Consider the following 12,470-nt stretch of genomic DNA (forward strand, 5'->3'; position numbering starts at 1 on the left):
TGGTGTCTCGCCAAATCAAAGCTACCCACATTAGTGGCATCAAGATAAGATTGGGGGAAACCACTGACAGACAGTGAGATGGCTTGACTAATAGTTCTGAATGGCCGCTGCTAGGGTCTGATGGATGTGTCCTAGCCTGGGCACTGAGAGCGATCACCAACCGCAAACTATCTGGATTAGAGCCAGCATGAACAAACTTGGACCAGCTAGAGTCTTGCAAGTAGATGCTCATACTGATAATCTAAAGCGCCTTAAATGGAATGTAGATACGGTCCATGACCTGGCGGCTGCTGCTGCAGAGATTCTTGAAGCAGCCCCAACCCAATGAGTCAAATCCAATAGAGGTTTGGAAATACTTCTCCAAGTGTCTGGTGTCAAAATATCCAGCTAAAAGATCACACAAATGTGCAAGCATTCATTTGAAAAGATACTCCAGCGTGCCAAGGATGATTCCTCTTTTACGATCCAGGATGAGAAGATTTTTCAGGCAGCTGACGCATTCACCGCAGAACATTGCTCTATTAAAAACACTCTGAAATGATCGGAGAAGGTTTATAAGAGAGGTTTGGTCTTTTAAGAAAAACAGGCATGAAGTGCTATGGGCCAAGCTCCTATATTCATCAAAGCAAAATGACCCAAAGAAGTTTTGGAAGCAAATTAACAAAATCAAAAAAGTTCCAAGGGCGGAAATAATGTGAGTATGAGTGAGGGTGACTGAGCGGAGTATAAAATGTCATACTTCTCAGGCAGTGCAACTATTTCAGTCTCTCTTGCGCTATACTTAGAGGAATCCTACAGATATTTTTGCAGACATTGACCAATTGCAATATTCTAGATTGTCTGTAATAGGATTATTGAGAATTCACGCTTCAACTGCGCACCTGGCCCAAATGGTATCAATCAAGCCCTATTAAAGTAAAATATACCAACCTGGTAGAGTTTTCAGGCTGCGATGGTTAATACCATATTGGCCACTGGGAGTATACCAAAAAGTTGATGTGGCAATCATTCACCCTATTTTTAGAGGTGGGATATCATCGTCCCCAAGCTGTTATCATCTGAAAGCGCTGCTAGACGTGGACCTTAAATACTTTTCAACCCTGTTGTGTCAAGATCTGTCTGAATGGGCATTAGAAGCTTCAAGACTGCCTCTGAATCAGAAAGGGTTCACAAATAACCAAGGGTCCCTATCTAACCTGATGGCTGGGAGTCTGATCATGAAAAGAGCAAGTGTTACTTGCATGCTGTTGTTGATCTCCTTTGTGTATTTCAGAGTGGCTTTTGACTACGTCCCACGTGATAAACGGTGTAAAAAGTTGCAGCCCTGGGTGATCCCATAAAAATGTATTGAGGGCAACAAGTTTGTTGTACACAACGACATGGGTTAGGATCAAGGTTGGGTATGAGAGTAACCTGTTTAGAAAAGTGCGTACATCAATAGGGTTTAAACAGGGCTGGGTGCTTGCTCTACTCTGGTATAACCTGTATATTTGAGATCTTTCACCTGCCCTTGATAAGTTGGTGGCCCATGCTCCGTGCCTCGATGGGCTGCCCTTGTCTAGTATCCTTTATGTAGATGAACTGCTCCTACTAAGTAACACGCGAGTAGGGCTACAAAGACTAATCAATTGGATCGCGGGATACACTGATAACAATCTTCTAGAGATCCATCTCAACATAACAAAAGTAATTTACTTAAACCACTGCATTTTCAAGCGGAGCAAATGGAAACTCAAAGGGTGCCCAATAGAAGAAACAACTACATATACTTTTTTGGGCGTTAAGCTGGATTCAAGGGCATTTTACATACCACGAAAGGAAGCCACTATGGGGAAAGCAACTGCCTTAAACTTTGCCTTTTTAACCTTAGCGAAAAGCATCTGGGATCATAATCTTAAGCCCCTCATTGTGCTAATTAAGTCAAAACAGAGCCCAACCTTATCCTATGGAGGTGAGATAATGCTTGGTCACAATGCAAACATTTTGCATAAGCTCATACCTCAGACCTACAAACAAACTTTTCTACTGCCAAAGGGGGCTTCGCCTGCGCAAGTAAGACTCATATTCTCCCTGGTAAAGCAATCTTCAGCCAGACAGGAGGCCTTCCTAAAATGATGGCACAAAATGAGGAATGCCCCTAAAGACTCCTTGGTGGATCATGTATGGTCTGAAATAAACTTACAAAGAGGGAAAGATTGTTTAAAAAACCATATGCAGGACGGTATTGAGAGCCTTGGCCTCATTGAATTATGGCATTTGGATACAAGTGAGCAAGTTTTAAAGAAAACTTTGAACAAACTTATCAAGTTGAAAAGTCAGTTGGAGGAAAAAACGACACTAGCCAAGCAATTAAATTACTACGACGTCCAACACGAAAAGTCCTACTTTGAAGCTGCATACTCTGTGAACATCAAAAGGACATGTATGACAATGAGGCTGGGGCTGTTTCCCACCCTGGACTTCAGTCCTAAGTGGCAGGTGGAGGGACAACTAGAGGATAAGAGGTGCTATTTATGCCACTTGCAAAGGGAAACATTGTTGCATGTCCTGTCTCGGCCCATGCCTACTTGTGAATTGGAGGATTCTGGTATGTAATGAATTAACAGCTTTAGGAATAAGAATTGGCAGTTCAGTGGTTATGAACTCTCTAAATCCTCAAATATCAAGTTGAACATTTGGCTGTTGCAACTTCTTGAAATTTTTAACAGTCTGATTAGGGCAAAGGACCTTCCCAGACTGAGCCCCAGATCCCCTTAATACTGGGAGGGTGCCAACAGCTGGGTGTGGCTGTGCATAGAAGGCTCCTGAAAGATGGGCTGCTGGGGGTGCATAGCATTGAGCATTAGAGCAATATCGCACCCTCTATCCTGTCTGTGGTTGTTTAAAGAGCTACAGGGGTAACATAAAACCCCACATGCCTCTCAGTCTTTGGAGGCCAAAAGTTTCAGGAAACTGCCACAGTTAAACTCTGTAGTTTAAGAAAACCTGTGCCCAAGGGGGGATCTGGTTGTCCTTTGCGCTTTCCCATGCACTATGAACTTTAAAGTATAACATTTATGTGGTGATGTTCCAGACTTTTGCTGCTAGGGGAGGGGGATTCTTATGAGGCACCTAATATGTTATGGCATAAGCACTTTGTTCATTATCTGCTGCTCTGGTCTGATGGATGTGTCATAGCCTGGGTTTCATTATGTTGTTATATTTGTAAATAAATTTGCTATTATGATCAGAAGGATGTGCTTTAGTCCATGTTTGTACCATCAGCCACATGCATCATTGTAGGAATTTGCGATTCCTAAATTGCGAAAATTAAGGAATCGCAATTTAGGAATCGCAAATTCCTATGCATCAAGAATTCGCAAAAGTTTTAGCAATTTCCTAATTTTCCTTATTAGCGATTCCTTAATTGTGAATCGCAAATAAGGAATCGCTTTACATTGATTCCTATGGGCCTAGAGGCCCATAGGAATCAATGGGAAGGCATTCTCATTTTGCGAATTCGCAATTAAGGAATCGCAAAATGAGAATGCAATTTCAAGGGTGCAGGAGGGTCCAAAGGACCCCCCCTGCACCCCTGAAATGTCACGTAAGTAAATTTTACTCAACACACATGTCCCAAGGGCATGTGTGTGTGTAAATTATAAGTTTCAAAAATGCATTTTTTCGCATTTTTGAAACTTTTCGCAAATTACCATGAAGGTTTACTTCATGGTAATTTTCCCCTTCCTAATTGCGAATTCGCAAATTAAAAAAAATCATGCATAGCATTTAAGACATCGCAAAATTGGCGATTTCTTAAATGCTATCGCAATTTGAGAAATCGCAAAACATTGCGATTTCTCAAATTGCGAAAAATTCAAAAAAAATGATGCATCCCAAAAAAGGTTTTTGCATTCGCAAACGGCCGAATTTTGCGATTCGCACCGTTTGCAAATGCAAAAAAGCTTGATGCATGTGGCCGCATGTTTTTATATTTTTTTACTGAATAGTGATGCTACCCTGTCAAATTGTATGTCTTTATCTTTATGGTTTTTTATTAACTAATAAACGTACTTACTGCTTAGGTATGCCCTTCTGACGGGACACACACAAGATCACTCTTTATGTCATTGGCGTGATCCTCACTATAAATGATCCCAGTACCAATGTTGTACTGTCACCCGCGAGAGGGTGGCCTGTGAGTTCTGAATATCACACAATATGATTGAGCTGCCTGCTTGTGCCCTAAGATTGAATGGGCCAGAGATAGTACTGAAAAAACTGGTGCTTCATGGATTAGCAAGTGGCAGGGGTTAACATCTGGAAGCCCCAGTGGGTGCCCATGTGGCCCAGATTCTGGGGTCTCTACTCTTCCCCGGTTACTATGCCAACGAAGTTGGTATGGGATGCAGAAGCAGCAACAAGGGGTCTCACCACGTTCCCTTCCCATATACTCTGATCATTACCAACCCAGAATGTTGCCCCACTTGGTCATCACTACCAAGCATGGCAAAAAGCAGGTTGCAAGTGCATTGTGGACTTGGTAGGTAAGGGCGGTGTATACATATTTGAAGAACTTAAGGCCGACAGGGGGCTACCAGATTTGGATCATTTACGCTATACCCAAATTTGACACTGGCTATCCAACACAGAGTTGATAAAAGCTTCAAATAGGCCCTTAATGACGTTTTCGAGATGGCAGTTAGCTAAAACAAATGACCAACATATACTCACAGTGCTATACTCACCCCTCCAAATAGCCCACCCAAAGATAAAAAATCTTGAGTCAAAAACGGCGGAAGAAAGAACTGAGGTGTGAATTAACGGACAAAGAATGGGAAGACATCTATCCCAGAGTCTGTCAGACAGCACACTCTGCATCAGGTAGAGAAACAGAGATAGTAACATACAGGCAGGGCTTTAAGTGAGCCGGTTCCTGCCGGTGCTCAGCACCGGCAGTTTTTAAAAGCAGGTGCCGTGACGGGTCCTTATCAGGCTCTCCAATTTTACCCTGAGGGTGAAGAAAAACAATAACCTTAACGTTGCAATATTACAACCCATCACTGGCTTTGATATAACTTTAAAGAGTCTTGCTTTTCAGTTTTATATAGCGCAAACTTGGAGCGCTTTATATGAGCACCAGTTACATCACACAAGAGCATACTCATTTTTCGAATCACAGGATGTTAGGCTCGAACCTGTTTTCTCAGCGCGAAGGATGGCTGCTCTAACATTACGCCCACAAGAGTGAGTAGCATTTTCAATATTCTGTACAAAGGAGGGATAGTTGTTGCTTATTTATCTTATGCAATTTACGACCATTGACAAAGCCAATAGTCCTGGCTTGTTGTAAGTGTAGTCTTACTTGTATTATATATCTGGATGAATGGACAGAAGCAGCAACATACCAGAGGGGGCAGCACACGGTGCTAAGCACAGATTTCTAGTTTAAATGGTTTAAGCCATGCCCTTAATTACAGTGGCCACGCCCCTATGAGAGACCGCCTCAGTTTTTTCCTCCCACTTAAAGTCCTGCATACAGGTATATATTGCTGAAAGAATCCGCAAATGGGCTCCCAAAAGATCCGATCTATGCTTGAGAGGTTGTGGGCCCACAGGGCCACAGGAACACTTATTTATACACCTGCTTTGGCATTGTCCCAAACTGACAGAATATGGGTATTAAGTACTAGACGACCTGCAGGCAGTCACAGAGCTGTAAATTCTGAGATTTCCAGCATAAACTATACTAGGTCTCCCCAACAGACTGTCATACACTCTTCACTGTATTAGAGGTAGGCAGATGGCACTTGGCGTTATCTGCTGCACATCAAACTATCTTATCACACTGGGACACAACTGCGATCCGGGAACATGGCCAATGGCTCCACTCATAGCCAACACAGATCAAGAGTTCACAGAAGGTTGGGCCCCTTTCATTGCGCACCTCTCTAATGAATTCAGGGGGCTCACCTGCCCCAAGTATCTGAAGTACTGCAAATCCTGCAACCCTCTTCAGCAAGCACAATGCAGACGAAATAACTAGTAGGTGACTGAGCTTATTGGCCAGGTAAATGACTGAAGTTAGCAGATGAAGCCAGAATGCCATTTGGTTACAAAAGACTCCAGCAGTCAGAGGTGTGGGCTTTCCGGTGCAACTTAATAACATATATTTCAAAAGGGATGGGTTGGTTATGAGTGGGTGTGGCCTGGGATATTTATACCACAAGCCGGTCTCTCGGTTGAAGGCCAGACAGTTTTGCATGTATTATGTCTTTATGTTTAAAAACTTTCAATAAAAAACATTGAAACATGCAAGAGGAGTACATTCCTGCAAAAAGTGTTGACTGAAACTGAGTGCACACCGGCCTAGCATGGTATCTACAGTACTGTGGAACAATATGTGATTAGCTAAGCAAATTGGAATTTTGTTGCTAATGCACACATATTCTGGGCGCTGGGGGGATGGGGACTGTTTTACATTACTTCGGTCAACTAAGTGCAGCAAGTTGAATGGCATTGGGAGTTCATGCAGGCTTCAGTTGGGGGATGCTGGAATCCTTGGCTGTGGACAAAATGCGCAAAAAAGGAGGACCTGGGTCGAGGGGTGGTGTTTAAAAAATAAATTAACGTAATAAAATATGGTACGGGAAGGGACTTTGGAAGCAACACATGAGCTTGGGGCTGTGGTGGAGGAAGCAGCACACGGGGAGAGAGCAAGAAAACTTATGCTTTCTCATGAAATGCTGGAAGTAAAATAAACAAGCACTGGCAAAGTCACTATGTGAGGCGTCTGAGTGTTAATTTATCTTAAGGGCACAGAAGGAATGCTTGAGCGCAAGGCAAGGTCCTGACTCTCCTATAAATTAGCACCCATCTCTAGCACTGATGAAATAGAAGAATCTGGATCTATACCTACTTGTCTACATTTGTAGATTTTTGTGATTAAGGCCTACTCCTCTCAGCAAGAGTCTTACCTATCAAAGATGTTTTCATTTCAGGTAAGAGCTGGAATGGAAAGAAGAAGCCACACAGAAGAAGAGTAAGCAGGTTTAAAAGGTGGAAGTAAATGCAGAACGTTCATGGGGTTTGTACGTCACCATATGGAAACAACTCGCCTGATAGCACATATCCTATGATCCCATTACTGTCAAAATCAAGAGACTCTGTATGCACCTTTTTCCTCTTACGGGACCTAGAGTGAATTGATTGTTATCATTGCTATAAAGTGTTGTGTTTTGTAGGAAGATCTACTAGGAAAGTAGCAGAACATGGTTTGGCAAGGAATTCCTATCTTTTAAATGAATAGCCAAAGCATCAGGAAATGGGCCAGAGGTATCGACTACATGAACATTCTTTAAGGGTCTTTTCTAAAGCAGTCCGATCTGGCTGTATTGCTTCTCCCAAAGATGACACTGGAGATGTATCAACATTCATCAAAAGTGAAGGTGGGACAGAAAGAAATAAAACATTATTAGTAGTCAAGGCTTTAATACGACTAGCCAGGACATTTACACATTTGGTAAGAAAACAGTTTGGGACTGATCCGAGTTGGAAGGAGGAGCGTGAGTGTCATGTTAAAAAATATTAACAAAGAAACAAACAATAATTATAATCATGTTCATAATCTTGTCTGAGGGCTCCACTCTGCTTTCTCCTGTCTCCCCTTTAGCTCAGGCTTAGTGTTTGTTTAGGAAGTGTAAAATGGAGTAGAAGTCTAGGCTATGCATCAGTGCATTGACACAAGACTCCACAGGGTGGTAAGTCCGAATGAGAGTTGAGGAATAATGCAGGCTGGCCACTGTATCTGCCAGGTGTGACAACTTGAGGCAGTTGTGGCTTTTTAACCAACAGAACGCCTTGTTATTGGAATTTGACCATGCTGTTGGCTAAAAGGACTGAAAGTGCATACATTATCTGTAGCCATGGGTCACAGAAGCATAGTGATCTCCAAACTTCTTAGGAGAGCTCAATGCCTGTCAAAACATTAAACGCTCATTGTCCGCGTCAGTGTTTGCAGGTTAGGACACAAGCTTTAATGAGATTTAAACCTTGCATAGACACAGTTTCATTTACCCATACCCTGTGTATCTAATAAAGCAGAAGTTACAGAGTCTTAGATTGCAGTCTGGCTGTTGTGGGAGCACCCTACTTCTCCTCTGTTCAATTTGTTGTTCTGTAACTGTGCTCTAACCTGTCATGCTGCACATGTTGTGTATGATGGGCTTAAATTAGTAGAGTATAATAAGGCACTGATGCAAGTGCAATGTTGATTGTGTTGATTGTGAAACTGCAAAGTGAGAGCACTTGTGTTGGGAAGCACAAACACGTATATTTAGACTTTCGTAGTCTATTTGTTTTTGATGGAGATAAACTGTGTTTGTGTGCCAGTGTTCATAAGGTAGTGTCAAAGTCAAGTTTATTTGCATAGTTAATTAAAACCATCAAATTCCAAGTCCAAGTCCAAAAATTCTTTATTTCGGCCATATAGACCATAAAAGATGCAATGAAAGAATACATACATTTAAAATACAATATAAAATACATAAAAAAGAGTCTCTTCTCGTCCAGCGAGGAATAGAGAGTGCAAGACATTACCAGGTTCAGGGGGCTATTTTCTTTCTGATTATCCATGCTGCCATTAGAAATTTGGATATGGCAAACACAATGTGTCCCAGAGTGCTAGTTTTCATTACCCTGTATGCCTGTAAGTAGTTCCTGAACCCCAGGTTCCTGCAAAGCGGTGCTATCCAGTATTTCCTGGGTCTGTGATAGACAGGGCATACAAACATTATATGAAGGTCATCTTCCTCATCGATATTGCAGCATGGGCACAGTTTATCACCCCATTAGTCCATTTGGAAGTGAAGGTTTTAGTAGGGAGTGTGCCAAACCTCCATTGCACAAACAGTTTTCTCGCCAGTACAGGGAAGATATAATCCATGAAAGGTTCAAAAACATAAGAATTTTTGGCTTCCATAAAACGCGCAGTCAGAGTGCCGCTATTGTGAGCATTAACCATGAGTGACAGGCTCTTGTCCTTGTACATTTGGGTCAGGGCTTTACGGGAAATCCTTTGGCAACCTCGAACCGGATCGTCCCAAAGCTCTGACAAGTTCATACTGAGCAGTTCATTCTTGACATAAGCTAGCCAAGGAATTTTGCTGTTGCGGTTCAGGCTCATGACATGAATAAGGTCCTGTCTGTAATGGTATAGTTCGTCAGTGGACCATAGCCGGTGCCAGAACTTCACGGGCTTTGACACAAGCTCTTCAGCGATGGAGGGAAGACCCATGTCTAGTCTTAAGGGCAAAAGTGGCGTGCCTTGCGGGAGAACCATCAAATTCCAATAAAAACAATTCAGTTGCATCTGTTTAAAATACAGGATAGCAACACTAAAACCCACTTACTCTAACAACTGGAGCCATTTTTGCTGTATGCTATGCAATTCATCCTGCGTTAACATTCAGTTTGAATAACGTGCAACATGAGAGTGAATATCTTAAAGTGAATCTGTGGACGAACCCATCACCTCAACTTATTCTTTTAGGTAGTGTGTTTGTGTGAGCCAGAATTCATAATTCAGTGTGTAGCTGCGTGAGTATCAGACGAATGAGGGTATAGGTGTGTCTATATGTCAGGGATCATAAATGTGACAGTGTATATTTCAGAGCCCATAACTGTGTCAAAACTCATAGGAGTGTGTATGTGTCAATTTTGTGTGTCAGAAATCAGTGCCTCAGTGCATATGGCAGAGCTCACAAGAGTGTGAGCTATTGTGCATGCATTTGTGTTTGGCAGAGCAAATAAAGGTGGATGTCAGAGAGGGAGAGCACCAACACTGTAAGCTTCCCAATATTAGAGATTTGGTTAGAAAGAGTGCATTGTACTGACAGAATGAGTAATGTATGAGTCAGAAGGGCATATTTACTAGTAAAGTGGCGAAGCATGTCGTTAAGCCAGGAAGGCTAACAACATGCTCTGTCACTTCAGAAACGTAGGGCTGCACAATATTTACAAGAATATGGTGCAGCTCTCCATTTCCCCCTGCCTAGCGCCGTTTTAGCTGCCTCGCGCCAATGCAGACACCCTAATGTCTACAGAGGAGATTAGGGAGGCTGTGGACAGGGGAGCCGAAGCTGCCCTGATTTTGTTGGACCTGTCCGCAGCCTTCGACGTGGTCCATCATGATGTCCTGATGGACCGTTTGGCTGAGTGCGGTATCCAGGGTAAAGCCCATGACCTTCTTAGATCTTTTCTGTCAGACAGATCTCAGACGGTGGCATTGAGTAAATTTAATTCTAAACCCTTCTCTTTGCCGTGTGGAGTACCCCAGGGGTCCTCCCTTAGTCCCACTCTCTTTAATGTTTATGTTATTTCACTAGCTACCCTGATCAGATCATTTGGCTTCAGCTTGACTTCATACACTGATGATATGCAAATTGTGGTGGCTTTGCGGCCTGGTCAGACATTAGGAATTGAAGACAGGTTCCATGACTGCATGGCAGCAATTGGAAAATGGATGTCACAGAATTGCCTAAAATTGAATTCTGAGAAGACTGAGGTCATCTTGTTCGGTAATGACCCTAACTTCTGGACCCCTAGATGGTGGCCTAATGACATGGAGTCACCTCCTGTTCCTGTAAGGAAAGTGAAGAACTTAGGAGTCATTATCGAAGAGAAACTCAATTTTGGGGAGCAAATCAATGCTGTGGCTTCTTCCATCCATTTTTTTATTAAAATCATTAAGAAAATACTGCCCATTCTGCCTATATCTTGTCAGCCAACAGTAGTCACAGCCCTCATTCTGTCCAGACTTGACTACTGCAATAGCCAGTATCTAGATATTCAGGAACGCTTTGCAAATAAATTGCAGATGCTACAGAACGCTGCCACGAGGCTGATTACAGGCACGCCCAAATACGCATCTATTTCTAAGGAATTAAAGAAACTTCACTGGCTGCCAGTCAAGAATGGAGTACTTTTTAAAACTCTGGGTACAGTGTTTAAGGCACTACACGGGATAGGGTCTGATTTTCTAAAACAGAAAATGCAATGGTACACACCAGGTAGAACCCTAAGCTCCGGAGTAGCCAAGCTGGTGACTGTGCCATTCATTTAAAAATCCACATGGGGAGGGAAAAGCTTAAATTTATGTGCAGCCAAAGCCTGGAATGAGCTTCCTCTCTTTTTGAGAAATGCCACGGACCTATTCACCTTTCAGAGAGGCCTTAAAACCTAGCTTTTTACTCACTAATCCCAGATAGCCTGACCTGATCTCAGAGAATTAGTGGTTTAGCGCCAGGTCACCTTTGGGTAATTGCCGCACTTTATAAATAATGTTAACATAACATAACACCCTTGCTCAATAGGGCAAGGATGCCTGCATAGTAGGGGCATTTTGAAACTTCTATGTGTGCTGCTTAGTGCAGCACACATAGAAGTTGTAAAACATAATTTTTCTTAATTGATTGTGTATTGTTAAAGCCTACTTCCGACACTATGTACCTCCTCGACACCTTTCAGTCGGGTTTCAGGAAAGGATGTAGCACCGAAAAAGCGATGCTCAATATTGCAGACGATATCCACAGAGCTTTAGATGAAGGTGAAGCCTGTCTCCTCATCCTTATTGACTTAGCTGCATTTGACACAATAAACCATCGAGCTTTACTTGAGACTCTGAAGAGGCAATCTGGCATGAATGGCACAGTACTAGAATGGTTCACTTCCTTCCTTCAGCACCGTTTGCAACAGGTCAAAATCAACTCCTGCCTCTCTGTACCAACACATGTCAAACTTGGAGTCCCACAAAGAGCGATCCTCTCACCATCCCTCTTCTATCTCATCATGGAACCCCTTGCAATTATTCTGAAACAGAAGTTCAATACTACCTATATGCAGATGACACTCAAATATACTAGAAAATCAAATCACCCAGTGACGTCAGACACCTCAATGGCAGGCTAACCAAGATCCAAGCTTGGTTTAATGCAAACCACTTCAGACTGAACCTGGACAAAACCGAATTAATACTGTTCTCTCCGAAAAATAACCACTACCCAATTCAAGCCTGGCTTAAGGTGCTTGATACCCTTAACTGCTCCCTCGTCCTATCCAACTCAGTAAAGTCTCTAGGCATTACCCTGGACAAGAACGTGTCAATGAAGGACAACATCAAGAACTCTGCAAAAAGTGCACTTTACTCTCTAAAACAACTCAATAAACTTAAAACTTTCATTCCTCAAAATGATCTCAAGACAATTGTACAATCCCTAGTCCTTGCTAAACTGGACTAATGAAACGCCATCCTAACAGGGTCACCAAAAGCTCACCTAGCCCCACTAAGATCAGTCCTTAACATGGCAGTCCGACTCATAACTGGGGGAAAACGATTTGATCACATCTCGCCAACCCTCAACGCACTCAACTGGCTTCCCATGGAAGGTAGATGTACTTACAAACTGGCCTGCATCACACACAATGCCCTTCAC

This window comes from Lissotriton helveticus, chromosome 2_1 (genome assembly GCF_964261635.1).
Source record: "Lissotriton helveticus chromosome 2_1, aLisHel1.1, whole genome shotgun sequence".
NCBI classification, from domain to species: Eukaryota; Metazoa; Chordata; class Amphibia; order Caudata; family Salamandridae; genus Lissotriton; species Lissotriton helveticus.